This window comes from Moschus berezovskii, chromosome 21 (genome assembly GCF_049115385.1).
Source record: "Moschus berezovskii isolate FMDL1 chromosome 21, NW_MosBer_1.0, whole genome shotgun sequence".
In the NCBI taxonomy this organism is placed as follows: domain Eukaryota; kingdom Metazoa; phylum Chordata; class Mammalia; order Artiodactyla; family Moschidae; genus Moschus; species Moschus berezovskii.
The window spans coordinates 38,213,874-38,227,313 of record NC_142480.1 but is presented as its reverse complement, the minus strand read 5'-3'; the positions used below and the strand labels follow the sequence as shown (position 1 = coordinate 38,227,313).

The 13,440-nt window shown below is 37.9% G+C and overlaps 1 protein-coding gene across 4 annotated transcripts in view; it reads right to left on the bottom strand.

The window, feature by feature from the left end:
- The window catches only part of SCAPER (S-phase cyclin A associated protein in the ER), a 420,138-nt gene that overhangs the window by 219,510 nt on the left and 187,188 nt on the right, over nucleotides 1-13,440 (bottom strand). The gene's annotated exons all lie outside the window — the stretch shown is intronic.

Genomic DNA, 13,440 nt, shown 5'->3' with positions numbered 1-13,440 from the left:
TTGTTGGCACAGTGATGTCTCTGCTTTTTAATATGCCGTCTAGGTTTGACATAGTTTTTCTACCAAAGAGCAAGTGTCTTTTCATTCTGAGGCTGTAGTCACTACCCACAGTGATTCTGGAGCCCAAGAAAATAAAATCTGCCACTTTTTCCATTATTTATCTATTTGCCATGAAGTGATGGGACTGGATGCCACGATCTTCGTTTTTTGAATGTTGAGTTTTAAGACAGCTTTTTCACTCTCCTCTTTCATCTTCATCAAGAGGCTCTTTAGCTCCTCTTTGCTTTCTGCCCTAGGGTGGTATCACCTGCTATGTGAGGTTGTAGGTATTTCTCCTGGCAATCTTGATCTAGCTTATGAGTCATCCAGTCCAGCATTTCGCATGATGTGTCTGCATAAAGTTAAATAAGCAGGGTGACAATATGCAGCCTTGATGTATTCCTTTCCCAATTGTGAATCAGTTTGTTGTTCCAGGTCCTGTTCTAACTGTTGCTTCTTGACCTGAATACAGGTTTCTCAGGAGACAGGTAAGACAGGTATTCCCATCTCTTTCAGAATTTTCCAGTTTGTTGTGATCCACACAGTCAAAGGCTTTAGAGGGTCAATGAAGCAGAAGTAGATGTGTTTTTTGAGTTTCCTTGCTTTATCCAATAGATGTTAGCAATTTGACGTCTGGTTCCTCTGCCTTTTCTAAACCCAGCTTGGAGATCTGGAATTTTTCAATTCATGTACTGCTGAAGCCTAGCCAGAAGGATTCTGAGCATTAGCTTACTAGCAGGTGAAATGAGTGCAATTGTGTGGTAGTTTGAACATTCTTTGGCATTGCCCTTCTTTGGGTTTGGAATGAAAACTGACTTTTTCCATTCCTGTGGCCACTGCTGCGTTTTCCAAGTTTGCTGACATATTGAGTGCAGTACTTTCACAGCACCATCTTTTAGGATTTTAAATAACTCAGCTGGAATTCTATCACCTCCATTATCTTTGTTCATAGTATTGCTTCCTGAGACCCACTTGACTTAACACTCCAGGATGTCTGGCTCTAGGTGAGTGACTACACCATCATGGTTATCTGGGTCATTAAATTCTTTTTTTGTACAGTTCTTCTGTGTAAAGAATAGTCATTGAAGTCTAGAAGTAATTTTAAAAGGCAGTGGAAATGATGATCAGATACTCAAAGATTGGTTTTGGTCTGCTTTTGTTTATACTGACTAAATGCCAAAAGTCTGCAAAAATCTAATAACACTTCTCTGTCATTGTTCAACTAAGCTCCAGCTTGTGTGTTCCAGCACTTAAGAGCCATCAATAGGTCAACCATCAGCAAATGTCACTTCTACAATATATTAACAATGATTTAATTTTTCAATTTCTCTTTTCAGAGGTCAAAATTTAAATTTAAATACAAAGGGTTCTAGTCTCTAATCATTAGTGACCTGTGAAAGAACTAATCACAATGTACACCAATCTAGACAGCGATGACTGGTAAAAAAAATAAAAACTGCTTCATAAAAACCTGAAAGATGCAAATTACAACAGGCCTAATGAGAGAAAAAATCAATCTAGCAAAGGTTATGCTTGGGAATGAAGAAATAACTAAACATTAAATTATGTATGTTTCGACCTACATGTGCACATTGAAAGTGAAAGGGCTAATCACTCAGTCGTGTCCAACTCTTTGCAACCCCATGTACTATAGCCCACCAGGCTCCTCTGCACATAGGATTTCCCAGGCAAGAGTGCTGGAGTGGGTTGCCATTGAACACTCTCAATGTGCTCATTGCTCTCAGCCAAAATATTAAGGCATATCAAAATGGGGAAATATCCACACTGTACTTGCAATTGTGACTTCATATGAAGGTGGGAAAAACTACAGTTATGTCGGGTTCAATGTATTCCAAGCACACATGTCAGGAGCTATACACTCACTGTCTTGTAAAGTCTTAAAAAAAGATGTCTTTTCCTCATTTTACAAAAAAGAAACTGAGGCTTAAGAAGTTGTCTATTATATCAAAACATTTCTTCATCTGAGGCTTCAAGTGGAAAAGACTGAACACATTCTCCCATTTGTACACACTTAACTAGAAAATTATACTACTACCCAAAGATATCCTAACTCTACCTGAAATGGTAGTTAAGCACTTTTTCCTAACTTGAATCATGTCTTGATTCACTTTTAACAATCAATTAAATACTTATTTCCAGAGTTCATACTCTGTATAAACTAAACTAGAATACGGGGGATAATAAGAGTTATATATAGCAGGGATGAGGTATATACATAGTGGAGCTATTCAAGATATGTATTCTCCACAAGGAAGAGGAAGATACAGCATTAAAAGGCATATAATTCTGCAAAGCTGAGTAGGTAACAGATGCGAACTGTCACAAGTACCACCTAAGATGCTAGGGGGAGTTTCCTCAAGGAAATGGAAAGCGTACCTGCTTGAAAGATAGGTAGCATCTGAATACACGAAAAGAAAATGCCATTAACAAGAGAGAGAAGGGAGCAATAATGAAGACACAGAGGGAAACCCAAGTTATACTGAGGGAACTGTGAACAGAGCCCTTTGGCTGGAGCAAAAGATTAAAATATGGAAATAATGAGAGATAAGACTGAATATTATAATTAAATTCTGGTTATTTACTTCTTAAGATAATGACTCACTTTATCAATATTTTAAATTTATTAGAGACATGTTGTATACTACATTTCCTCACTTTTAGTCTCCTTGTTATCATGATTATATTTTTTCTCAGCCATAATGTGGGATATTTATTTACTCCATTTTTTGGCTAGACTTTTCATAGGCTCTTTTGTTACCAATATGCTCAAAGAATTAGATCTTATCAACTTCTATTTAACTTGTTTTTATCTTTATAACGATACAGTACATTGTAAGGGCCATATGTGTATTTGTTCAACAAATATAAATAAATCCACACCACTTTCCAGGAAGGAGATATGAATATTGTTCTAATCCTTGAGTTTTTTTTTAGATCCTTTCTACTTCAACTGATAAAACAACTTAAGGTTAAAATTTCATTCTGAGTAATTTTTTGACTACATCCCCATAAGTTTCATTTTCTGTCACAAATTTCAAATAGTTTATTTCCATTTTTTATTACTCAAAAAAAAAAAAACTCGTTAATTCAAATATTTCCCGCCCCACCCCCATGCTTTGGTTCCAAAATGTTCATATGTCTTTATAATTTTTTTCATTCTTGGGTCAGCTTTATATTTACATACAATAAATACTTAAAGTTTTAAACCTATAATTTGATGAGTTTTCACAATTGGGCCTACCAATGTAAATGAAACCACAATCATGATATAAAGCATTTCTACCACCCACAAAGGTTTTTCGTGTTTTTTTTGCAGTAACTCTCTTTCCCCTTCCCCTACCCTTTCGTTCCTAGCAACCAGCTGTCTACTTTCTACTCCTAAAGCTTTCTGAATATCAAATCAGTACAATCATACATATTCTCTTATGTCTGAATTAATTCATTTAGAATAAATCTCTTGAGAGTCTTTCATAATGTCGAATATATTATTAGTTTATTCCTTTCCACTGCTTTACAACAGTTCCATTCTTTGGATACCATAATTTGTTTATCCACTACCAGTTGAATATTTTACTTTCCAATCTGGGACTACTATGATATAGTTAAACTACCATGAACATTTGTAGACAAATCACTGCATGGATAAATGTCTTAATTTCTCTTAGATAAATACAGAAGTGGGATTGCTAAGCTATATGACAAGCACCTGCTTAACCTTAATTTACAAAATGTTTATCAAATGGGTCATTCTAATTTGTACTTCTACCAGCAAAGTATAGAGTTTCAGTTGCTTTAATCTCCAATTATTACTAATGAACAGCCTATTTCTCCCCTCAGTTCTGTCAGTTTTCCCTTCATGTATTTTGTGGCTTTCTCACATGCATATATGTTTGTAACTGTTATATAGTTTTGACGGATTCATTCTTTCATCACTACAAAATGTCCTTTTTTTTAATTGTACAATTTTGGTCTTAACGTATACATTGTATTATATTAATACAGTTTAGCTACATTATCTTGCAGAGGTTATTCTTCTCATGAGGTATCTGTTTCTTTCCTTTCACATTAGCCAGCTGGGTTCTTATATATTAAGTGAGTCCCTTGCAGATAGCATATAGTTGAATCATTTTAAAAAAATTCATTCTGCCAACCTGTATCTTTCACTGGAGTCTTTGATGTGAATGTGTGAGTCACTCAGTCCTGTCTGACTCTTTGTGACCCCATGAACTCTAGCCTTCCAGGCTCCTCTGTCCATGGGATTTCCCAGGAAAGAACACTGGAGTGTGTTCAGTCAGTTCAGTTCAATTCAGTCGCTCAGTCATGTCCGACTCTCCACGACCCCATGAATCACAGCACGCCAGGCCTCCCTGTCCATCACCAACTCCCGGAGTTCACTCAAACTCATGTTGCCATTCCCTTATCCAGGGAATCTTCCTGACCCAGGGATCAAACTCAAGTTTCCTGCATTGCAAACGGATTCTTTACTATCTGAGCCACCAGGGAAGCCCTGGAGTCTTTAATGCACCTATATTTAACATAATTACTGATAAGGACGTATTTACTTCTGCCATTTTGCTGTTTTATGTATGCTCTCTTTTGTCCCCCATTTCCTTCATTACTGCTTTATCTTGTGTTAAATGTACCATCTTCATTCCACTCTCATTTCTTCACACATATATACGTACATATGTATTTGTTTAGTTATTTATTTTCTTTGTAGGACTGTGAAGAAAGCTGATCACCGAAGAATTGATGCTTTTGAACTGTGGTGTTGGAGAAGACTCTTGAGAGTCCTTTGTACTGCAAGGAGATCCAACCAGTCCATTCTAAAGGAGATCAATCCTGGGTGTTCATTGGAAGGACTGACGCTAAAGCTGAAACTACAATACTTTGGCCACCTCATGCGACGAGTTGACTCACTGGAAAAGACTCTGATGCTGGGAAAGGTTGGGGGCGGGAGGAGAAAGGGATGACAGAGAATGAGATGGCTGGATGGCATCACTGACTCTGTGGACATGAGTTTGAGTGAACTCCGGCAGTTGGTGATGGACAGGGAGGCCTGGCGTGCTGTGATTCATGGGGTCGCGGAGAATCGGACACGACTGAGCGACTGAACTGAACTGAACTGAATTATAATCAACATCTTATTTCATAACAATCTAGCTAGAATTAATACCAGCTTAGTTTCAGTAATATACAAAAGTGTTGCTATATAGCATTTGGCTTCCCAGGTGGCTCAGTGGTAAAGAAGATGCCAGCCAAGCAGAAGATGTGGGTTCAATCCCTGGGTCATGAAGATCCCGTGGAGAAGGAAATCATAATCCACTTCAGTATACTTGTCTGGGAAAACCAATGGAGAGAGTAGCCTGATGGAGTATAGTCCATAGGGTCGCAAAAGAGTGAGTCACGACTTAGAGACTAAACAACAACAATATAGCACTTATCCTTTATGCTAGAATTATAAAGCACATATTTACACAGTGTGTGCCCATAAACATAGGTTTATAATTATTATTTTGTACAGTTCACTTTTAATTCAAATGGGAAAAACGAGGAGTTACAAAAATACTACATTTAGACTGACTTATATAGTTATTTTTGGAGAAGGAAATGGCAACCCACTCCAGTGTTCTTGCCTGGAGAATCCCAGGGACGGGGGAGCCTCGTGGGCTGCTGTCTGTGGGGTCACACAGAGTCGGACACGACTGAAGTGACTTAGCAGCATTTGGGATTAGGGGTGGGAGGAGACGGGGACGACAAAGAATGAGATGGCTGGATGGCATCACTGACTTGATGGACATGAGTTTGAGTGAACTCCAGGAGTTGGTGATGGACAGGGAGGCCTGGAGTGCTGTGATTCATGGGGTCACAGAGTCGGACACGACTGAGCGATTGAACTGAACTGAACTGATAGAGTTATTTCTATAGTGTTTTGTATTTCTTTGTGTGTATTCAGGTTACTGTCTACTTATTTTTTTTCAATCTCAGACTGAAGATTTCCTTTAGAGCATCTTGAAGTGCAGGTCTACTAGAGACAAACCCTTGGCTTTTGTTTCCCATAAAATGTATGAATTTCTCCTTCATTTTTGAAATTTTGCCAAGTATAGAATTCTTGGTTGACAATTTGTTTTCTTCTACTAGGAAACTGAATATGTTTATCCTGCTAGCTTCTGACCACCATATTTTCCTATAAGAAATAAACTGCAGATATTTTATATATGAAGAGTTGTTTCTCTTTTAATGCTTTTAAGATTTTCTTTGTCATTATCTTCCAGTGTTTGATTATGTGTCATAACGTGGATCTCTGCATTTCTTCTACTTTGAGTTTGTTGAACTTCCTGGATCTGCAGATTCACGTACTTCATTAAATTTGGAAAACTTTCAGATATATTTCTTCAAATGTCCTCTGCCCTTTGCTCTCTCTACTCCCCTTCTGGGATGCCCCTTATGTTTATGTTGGTATGCTGGATAGTGTCCCACAGGTCTCTGACTTTTACCCATTCTTTTTTCTTTCTCTTCTATAGAAAGGATAATCTCAATTGATAGTTTCTCAAGGTCACCAATTCTTTCTTCTACCTGCTCAAGTAACCATGAATCCTTCAAGTAATTATTCATTTCAATTTTTGTACTTTACATCTACAAAATGTATTAGTTCCTTAAAAAACTTTTAAATCTCATTATTAACCTTTTCCAGTTGGTTAGATATCATTCACATGGTTTCCTTTACCTCTCTGAGTACATTTTAAATTTTTAAAGTCTTTGTCTAGGAAGGCCAATGTCTAGGCTTCCCCAGGGACACTTTTTATTAATTCCTCCCCCCCAAAGTATGGGCCAATTTTCTTTTTCTTTGCATGCCTTGCAACTTTTCCTTAAGAACACACTTCTATATTTAAAATGGATAACCAACAAAGACCTACTGTACAGCACATGGAACTCTCCTCAATGTTACATGCCAGTCTGGATGGAAGTGGGGTTTGAGGGAGAATGGATCTATGTATATGTATGGCTGAGTCCTTTCACTGTTCACCTGAAACTACCACCACATTGTTAACTGGCCAATTCAAAATAAAGTGTTTAAAGTTATAAAAAAAAAAAAAGATCAATGTCATATTAAAAAAACAGATATTTTAAGCATTATAATGTGGAAACTCTGGAAATCAGATTCTGTTTCCTCTCAGGGTTTGTTTTTGCTTGTTGTACATTTGTTTAGTGACTTTTCTGAACTAATATTCTAAAGTTTATATTCTTTGTCATTATGATCCCTAAAGTCTTGGTTATTTTATTTTAGGAATCAGCTAGTTATCCAAGAGATTTCTTTGAACACCACAAATAACAACAACAAAAAGTCCCAATCTAGTATTTGCAGATGAGCTGTGTGACTGTGTTGGGGCAAGCCAACAAGACACAGTCAGGCAGATTACAACACTGTCTTAGCCCTCACTTCCTGCTTGCATAAAAGCCTGATGGTCAGGTGGGGAAAAGGCTCCAGGGTTGTCTTGGGTCTTTTCTAATCATGTACCCATCATCCCTGGGGATACATGTGGCCTTCTAGAGTTCTCAGAGTATGTGGGAGATTTTCAAAGCCTTTGTTTCCCAAAGCATCTCAATCCTCAACCTTTCCCTGAAAGTTTTTATGAGTCATTTATTTATACTAGTTGTATATCCTTGTACTTTTGTGCTGTGCTTAGTCGCTCAGTCATGTCCAACTCTATGCAACCCCATGGACTGTAGCCCGCCAGGCTCCTCTGTCCATAGGGATTCTCCAGGCAAGAATACTGGAGTGGCTTGCCATGCCCTCCTTGCACCAGGTATCATCATTTAACACATCTGCCTTCAAATTGTTTTGACAATTATCTCAGGTAACCTCCTCAGCTCTGGGAGAATTCTGAGTTAGGCAAAAGAAGGACAAACTCTTAAAACTAACCTTTCAGAGAACCATCAGAGAGGTCAAAACAGCTATGGTTCTTTGAGTACAGGATCTGTTCTTCTCCAGTATTAGGTACCTGACAGGGAGGCCTGGTGTGCTGTGATTCATGGGGTTGCAAAGAGTTGGACACGACTGAGCGACTGAACTGAACTGAACAAGGATGCAGTTGATTGTCTTCAAAGCTTCTGCTGAGTTGGGAAGTTGAGATATGATCAGGGTAAGCTAAAATGCCACTACCCTCTTTTACGGGCTTCCCTTGTGGCTCAGACAGTAAAGAATTTGACTGCAATGCAGGAGACCTGGGTTTGATCCCTGGGTCAGGGAGATGCCCTGGAGAAGGGAATGGCAACCCATTCCATTATTCTTGCTTAGAGAATTCCATGGACAGAAGAGCCTGGCAGGCTACAGTCCATGGGGTTGCAAAGAGCTGGACATGACTGAGCAACTTTCACTTTCACCCTCTTTTTAAAAGTTGAATTATAGTTAATCAGTAATTTTGCAGAGCAAAATGACTCAGTGATACATATAAATGTATTTTTTCTTTTTTAGATTATTTTACATTATTGGTTATTATAAGATATTGAGTACAGTTCCCTGTGCTATACTGTAGATCCTCGTAGTTTATTTTATATATAATAGTATGTAAATGCTAACTCCTTGGAAGGAAAGTTATGACCAACCTAGATAGTATATTAAAAAGCAGACACTTATTTTGCCAACAAAGGTCCGTCTAGTCAAGGCTATGGTTTTTCCCGTGGTTATGTATGGATGTGAGAGTTGGACTGTGAAGAAAGCTGATCGCCGAAGAATTGATGCTTTTGAACTGTGGTGCTGGAGAAGACTCTTGAGAGTTCCTTGGACTGCAAGGAGATCCAACCAGTCCATTCTAAAGGAGATCAGTCCTGGGTGTTCATTGGAAGGACTGATGCTAAAGCTGAAACTCCAATACTTTGGCCACCTCATGCGATGAGCTGACTCACTGGAAAAGACTCTGATGCTGGGAAGGATTGGGGGCAGGAGGAGAAGGGGACGACAGAGAATGAAATGGTTGGATGGCATCACCGACTTGATGGACATGAGTTTGAGTGAACTCCAAGAGTTGGTGATGGACAGGGAGGCCTGGCATGCTATGATTCATGGGGTCGCAAAGAGTCAGACACAACTGAGCAACTGAACTGAACTGAATCTCAAACTACTAATCTATCCCCCCACAACTACCCCATTTGAATCATGTTTCTTTTCTATGTCTGTGAGTTCCTTTCTGTTTCATAAATAAGTTCATCTGTATCATTTTTTTAGATTCTACATATAAGTGATATATGAGATTTGTCTTTCTCTGACTTATATCACTCACTTAGGATGATAATCTGTAGGTCCATCTGTGTTGCTGCAAATAGCATTATTTCATTCTTTCTTTTTTTAACTGAAGTATAACTGCTTTCCAATGTTGTGTTAGTCTCTGCTGTACAATGAAGTGAATCAGCTATCTGTATACATATATACCCTCCCTCTGGATCTTCCTTCCCTCACATTCCACCATCCAAGTCATCACAGAACACCAAGCTGTGGTGTTCTATACATCATGTTCCCACTACCTATCCATTTTACACATGGTGGTGTATTTATGTCAAACTTGATCTCTCAATTCATCCCACTCTCCCCCTCCCCCACTGTGTTCACAAGTGCATTCTCTACATCTGCATTTCTATTCTGCCCTGCAAACAGGTTCATCAGTACCATTTTTCTAGACTCCACATATATGTGTTACTATATGACATTTGTTTTTCTCTAACTTATTTCACTTTGTATGATATATTCTAGGTCCGTCCACATCTCTACAAATGACCCAATTTCATTCTTTTTACAGTTGATTAAAATTCCATTATATATATATGTACCACATCTTCTTTATCCATTCATCTGTCAATGGAAATTTAGGTTGTTTCCATATCCTGGCTACTGTAAACAGTGCTTCGGTGAACCCTGGGGTACATGCGTCTTTTTCAATTATGGCTTTCTCAGGTTATATGTCCAATAGTGGGATTGGTAGTGGGTCATATGGTAGTTCTATTTTTAGTATTTTTAAGGAAACTACATTACTGTTTGGGAGAAGGAAATGGCAACACACTCCAGTATTCTCCAGAATGCTGAATGCTGTGGACAGAGGAGCCTGGTGGGCTGCTGTCCATAGAGTCAGACATGACTGAAGCAACTTAGCATGCATGCATACACTGGAGGAGGAAATGGCAACCCACTCCAGTATTCTAGCCTGGAGAATCCTAGGGAAAGAGGAGCCTGGTGGGCTGTCGTCTACGGGGTTGCACAGAGTTGGACACGACTGAAGTGACTTAGCAGCAGCAGCAGCACATTACTGTTCTCCATAGTGGCATATCAAGTTACATTCCCACCAACGGTGCAAGAGGGTTTCTTTTTCTCTGCACCCTCTACAGCATTTATCGTTTGTAGATTTTTTTGATGATGGCCATTCTGATTGGTGTGAGGTGATACCTCATTGTAGTTTTGATTTGCATTTCTCTAATAATTAGCAATGTTGAGCATCTTTTTCATGTGTGTCTTGGCCACCAGTATGTCTTCTTTGATAAAATGTCTAGTTAGGTCTTGATACTAAGCTGCATGAGCCTTCTGTATACTTTGGAGATTAATCTTTTGTCCATTGTTTTGTTTGCAAATATTTTCTCCCATTCTGTGGACTGTCTTTTCCTCTTGTTTACGCTTTCCTTTTCTGGGCAAAAGCTTTTAAGTAGGTCCCACTTATGTCAAAAAGTGTTTTTCCTATGTTTTTCTCTAAGAGTTTTATAGTGTCAGGTCCTACATTTAGGTCTTTTATCCATTTTGAATTTAATTTTGTGTATAGTGTTAGGGAGTGTTTTAATTTCATTCTTTTACATATAGTTGTTTAACTTTCCAAGAAACATTTATTGAAGAGGCTGTCTTTTCTCCACTGTATATTCTTGCCTCATACGTCATAGATTAGGTGACCACAGGTGCATGAGATTGTCTCTGGACTTTTCCTTCCTGCATCATTGACCTTATTTTTGTTTTTGTGCCAGTACCATATTGTCTTGATTACTGTAGCTATGAAGGAGCCTGATTCCTACAGCTTCATTTTTCTTTTTCAAGATTGCTTTGTCTATTCAGGGTCTTTTGCATCAAAATACAAATTAAAAAATTTTTGATTCCGGTTCTGTGAAAAATGTTACTGGTAATTTGATAAGAACTGCACTGAATTTGTAGATTGCCTTGGGAAGCATAGACATTTTGACAATATTGACTCTTCCAGTTCAAGAACATGGTATATCTTTCCATCTGTTTGTGTCATCTTTGATTTCTTTCATCAGTGCCTTACGCTTTTCAGAGTATAGGTCTTTTGCCTCCTTAGGCAGATTTATTCCAAGGTATTATTTTTGATGCAGTGATAAATGGGATTGTTTCTTTAATTTTTTTCTGATTTTTCATTGTCAGTGGATGGAAAAGCAATCGATTTCTGTGTATTAAATGTGTATGCTGCAACTTTATCAAATTAACTGATGGACTCTAGTAGTTTTCTGGTAGTATCTTTTTCTATGTATACTATGATGTCATCCGCAAACACTGAAGTAAGTAAAACTTACTTCTTTTCCAGTTTGGATTCCTTTTTCTTCTCTGACTGCTATAGCTAGGACTTCCAAAACTATGCTGAATAAAAATGGCAAGAATGGACACCCTTGTCTTGTTCCTGATATTAGAGGAAATGCTTTCAGATTTTCACCATTGAGTATGATGTTAGTTATGGGTTTGTCATATGTGACCTTATTTCCTCTATGCCCACTTTGCGAAGAGCATTTTTTTAAATAATAAATGGATGCTGAATTTTAGCAAAAGCTTTTTCTGCATCTACTGAGATGATCATAATGGTTTCTACTCTTCAATTTGTTAATATGTTGTATCACACATTGATTTAGGGATACTAAAAATCCTTAAATTCGTGGGATTAAACCCACTTGATCTCCTTTTAATGTATTGTTGGATTCAGCTTGATAGAATTTTGTTGAGGATTTTTGCGTCTATGTTCATCAGTGGTATTGGCCTATTATTTTATTTCAGCTCATATTGGTAACAGGGCGATGGTGGGAAGGCAGACATTTTTAAGAAGAACAAAATGCTCTGGCATATTCCAAAACAGCTCCTTATTCCCTGCTGGAAACAAAAGCATTTTGCTGTGATACTCACTTTGAGAACCCGGTCAAGCTCTTAGAGGTGAAGTACACAGAAGTGTGGGGCTCTCGTGTAGTTCTGATTCCCATATTTGTCCACCTTGAACTTCTAGAGATTGATTCATCAATTATAGTTCAGGTTTTCCTACCCCAGTACTGATTTCCACAGAGGTTTCCGCTCTCATTAAGTTGTGATTTTCTCTATTTGCTTATCTGTCTATCCAACCTGGAAGACTGCATCCTACACTGTTACTTCACGTATCTACTGCATCTAAGAAGAGCTGCTGATTGTTCACTTTTTCACATTTTTACCTGTTGTTAGGATGGAGTGAGAGGTGATTTCCAAGCTTGCTATGTGCAGAACTAGAAATTAGAAGTATAATAGAATAATGTATGCAACTTTGTGTTAATAAATTCAACAACTGAGATGAAGTGGACACACTACTTGAGACACAAAATACCAAAACTGAAGAAGAAATACAAAGTGTGACTTCACTGATGAATTATATACATAATTTAAATAAGAAAGTGAAAGTGAAGTCGCTCAGTCCTGTCTGACTCTTTGTGACCCTGTGGACTGTAGCCTACCAGGCTCCTCCATCCATGGGATTCTCTAGGCAAGAATACTGGAGTGGGCTGCCATTTCCTTCTCCAGGTAAATAAGGAACTAATTCTAATCCTATAGAAACTCCTGCAGACACAGACAAATAGTTTTCAACCCACTTAAGCAAGCCAACATTCTCTTGATTACAAAACCCAAAGATATTGTAACTACAGATCGACATACATCACGAGCATAAATGCACCAATCTTTTATAAACAGTTAGCAAACTTAATCCAACAATATACAAAAAAATTATATAAAATGAGAAAACTGGGTTTATTAAAAGAGTATAAGGTTGACTTAACACTCAAAAGTCAGTACGGAGTTATATACCTTACATGGGAATAGGATGCAAATTATATCTCACTAAAGCTGTCATAACAAGTCAACATAATGCACCAAATTGGTAAAATGAAAGAGTACATTTCAATAGATGTAGAAAAGGCATTTGAGAATATGGTATATCAATCTAGTAAAAAAACACTCAGGAAGTTAAGAATAGAATAAAGCTCCCTCCATCTGAGAAATGACATCTACAGAAATTGTAAGGTATGATGTTATAGCTAATATAACGTAACAGTGAAAAACCTACTGCTTTCCCTAAGATCAGCACCAAAGCTTCTGTTTCATATTTT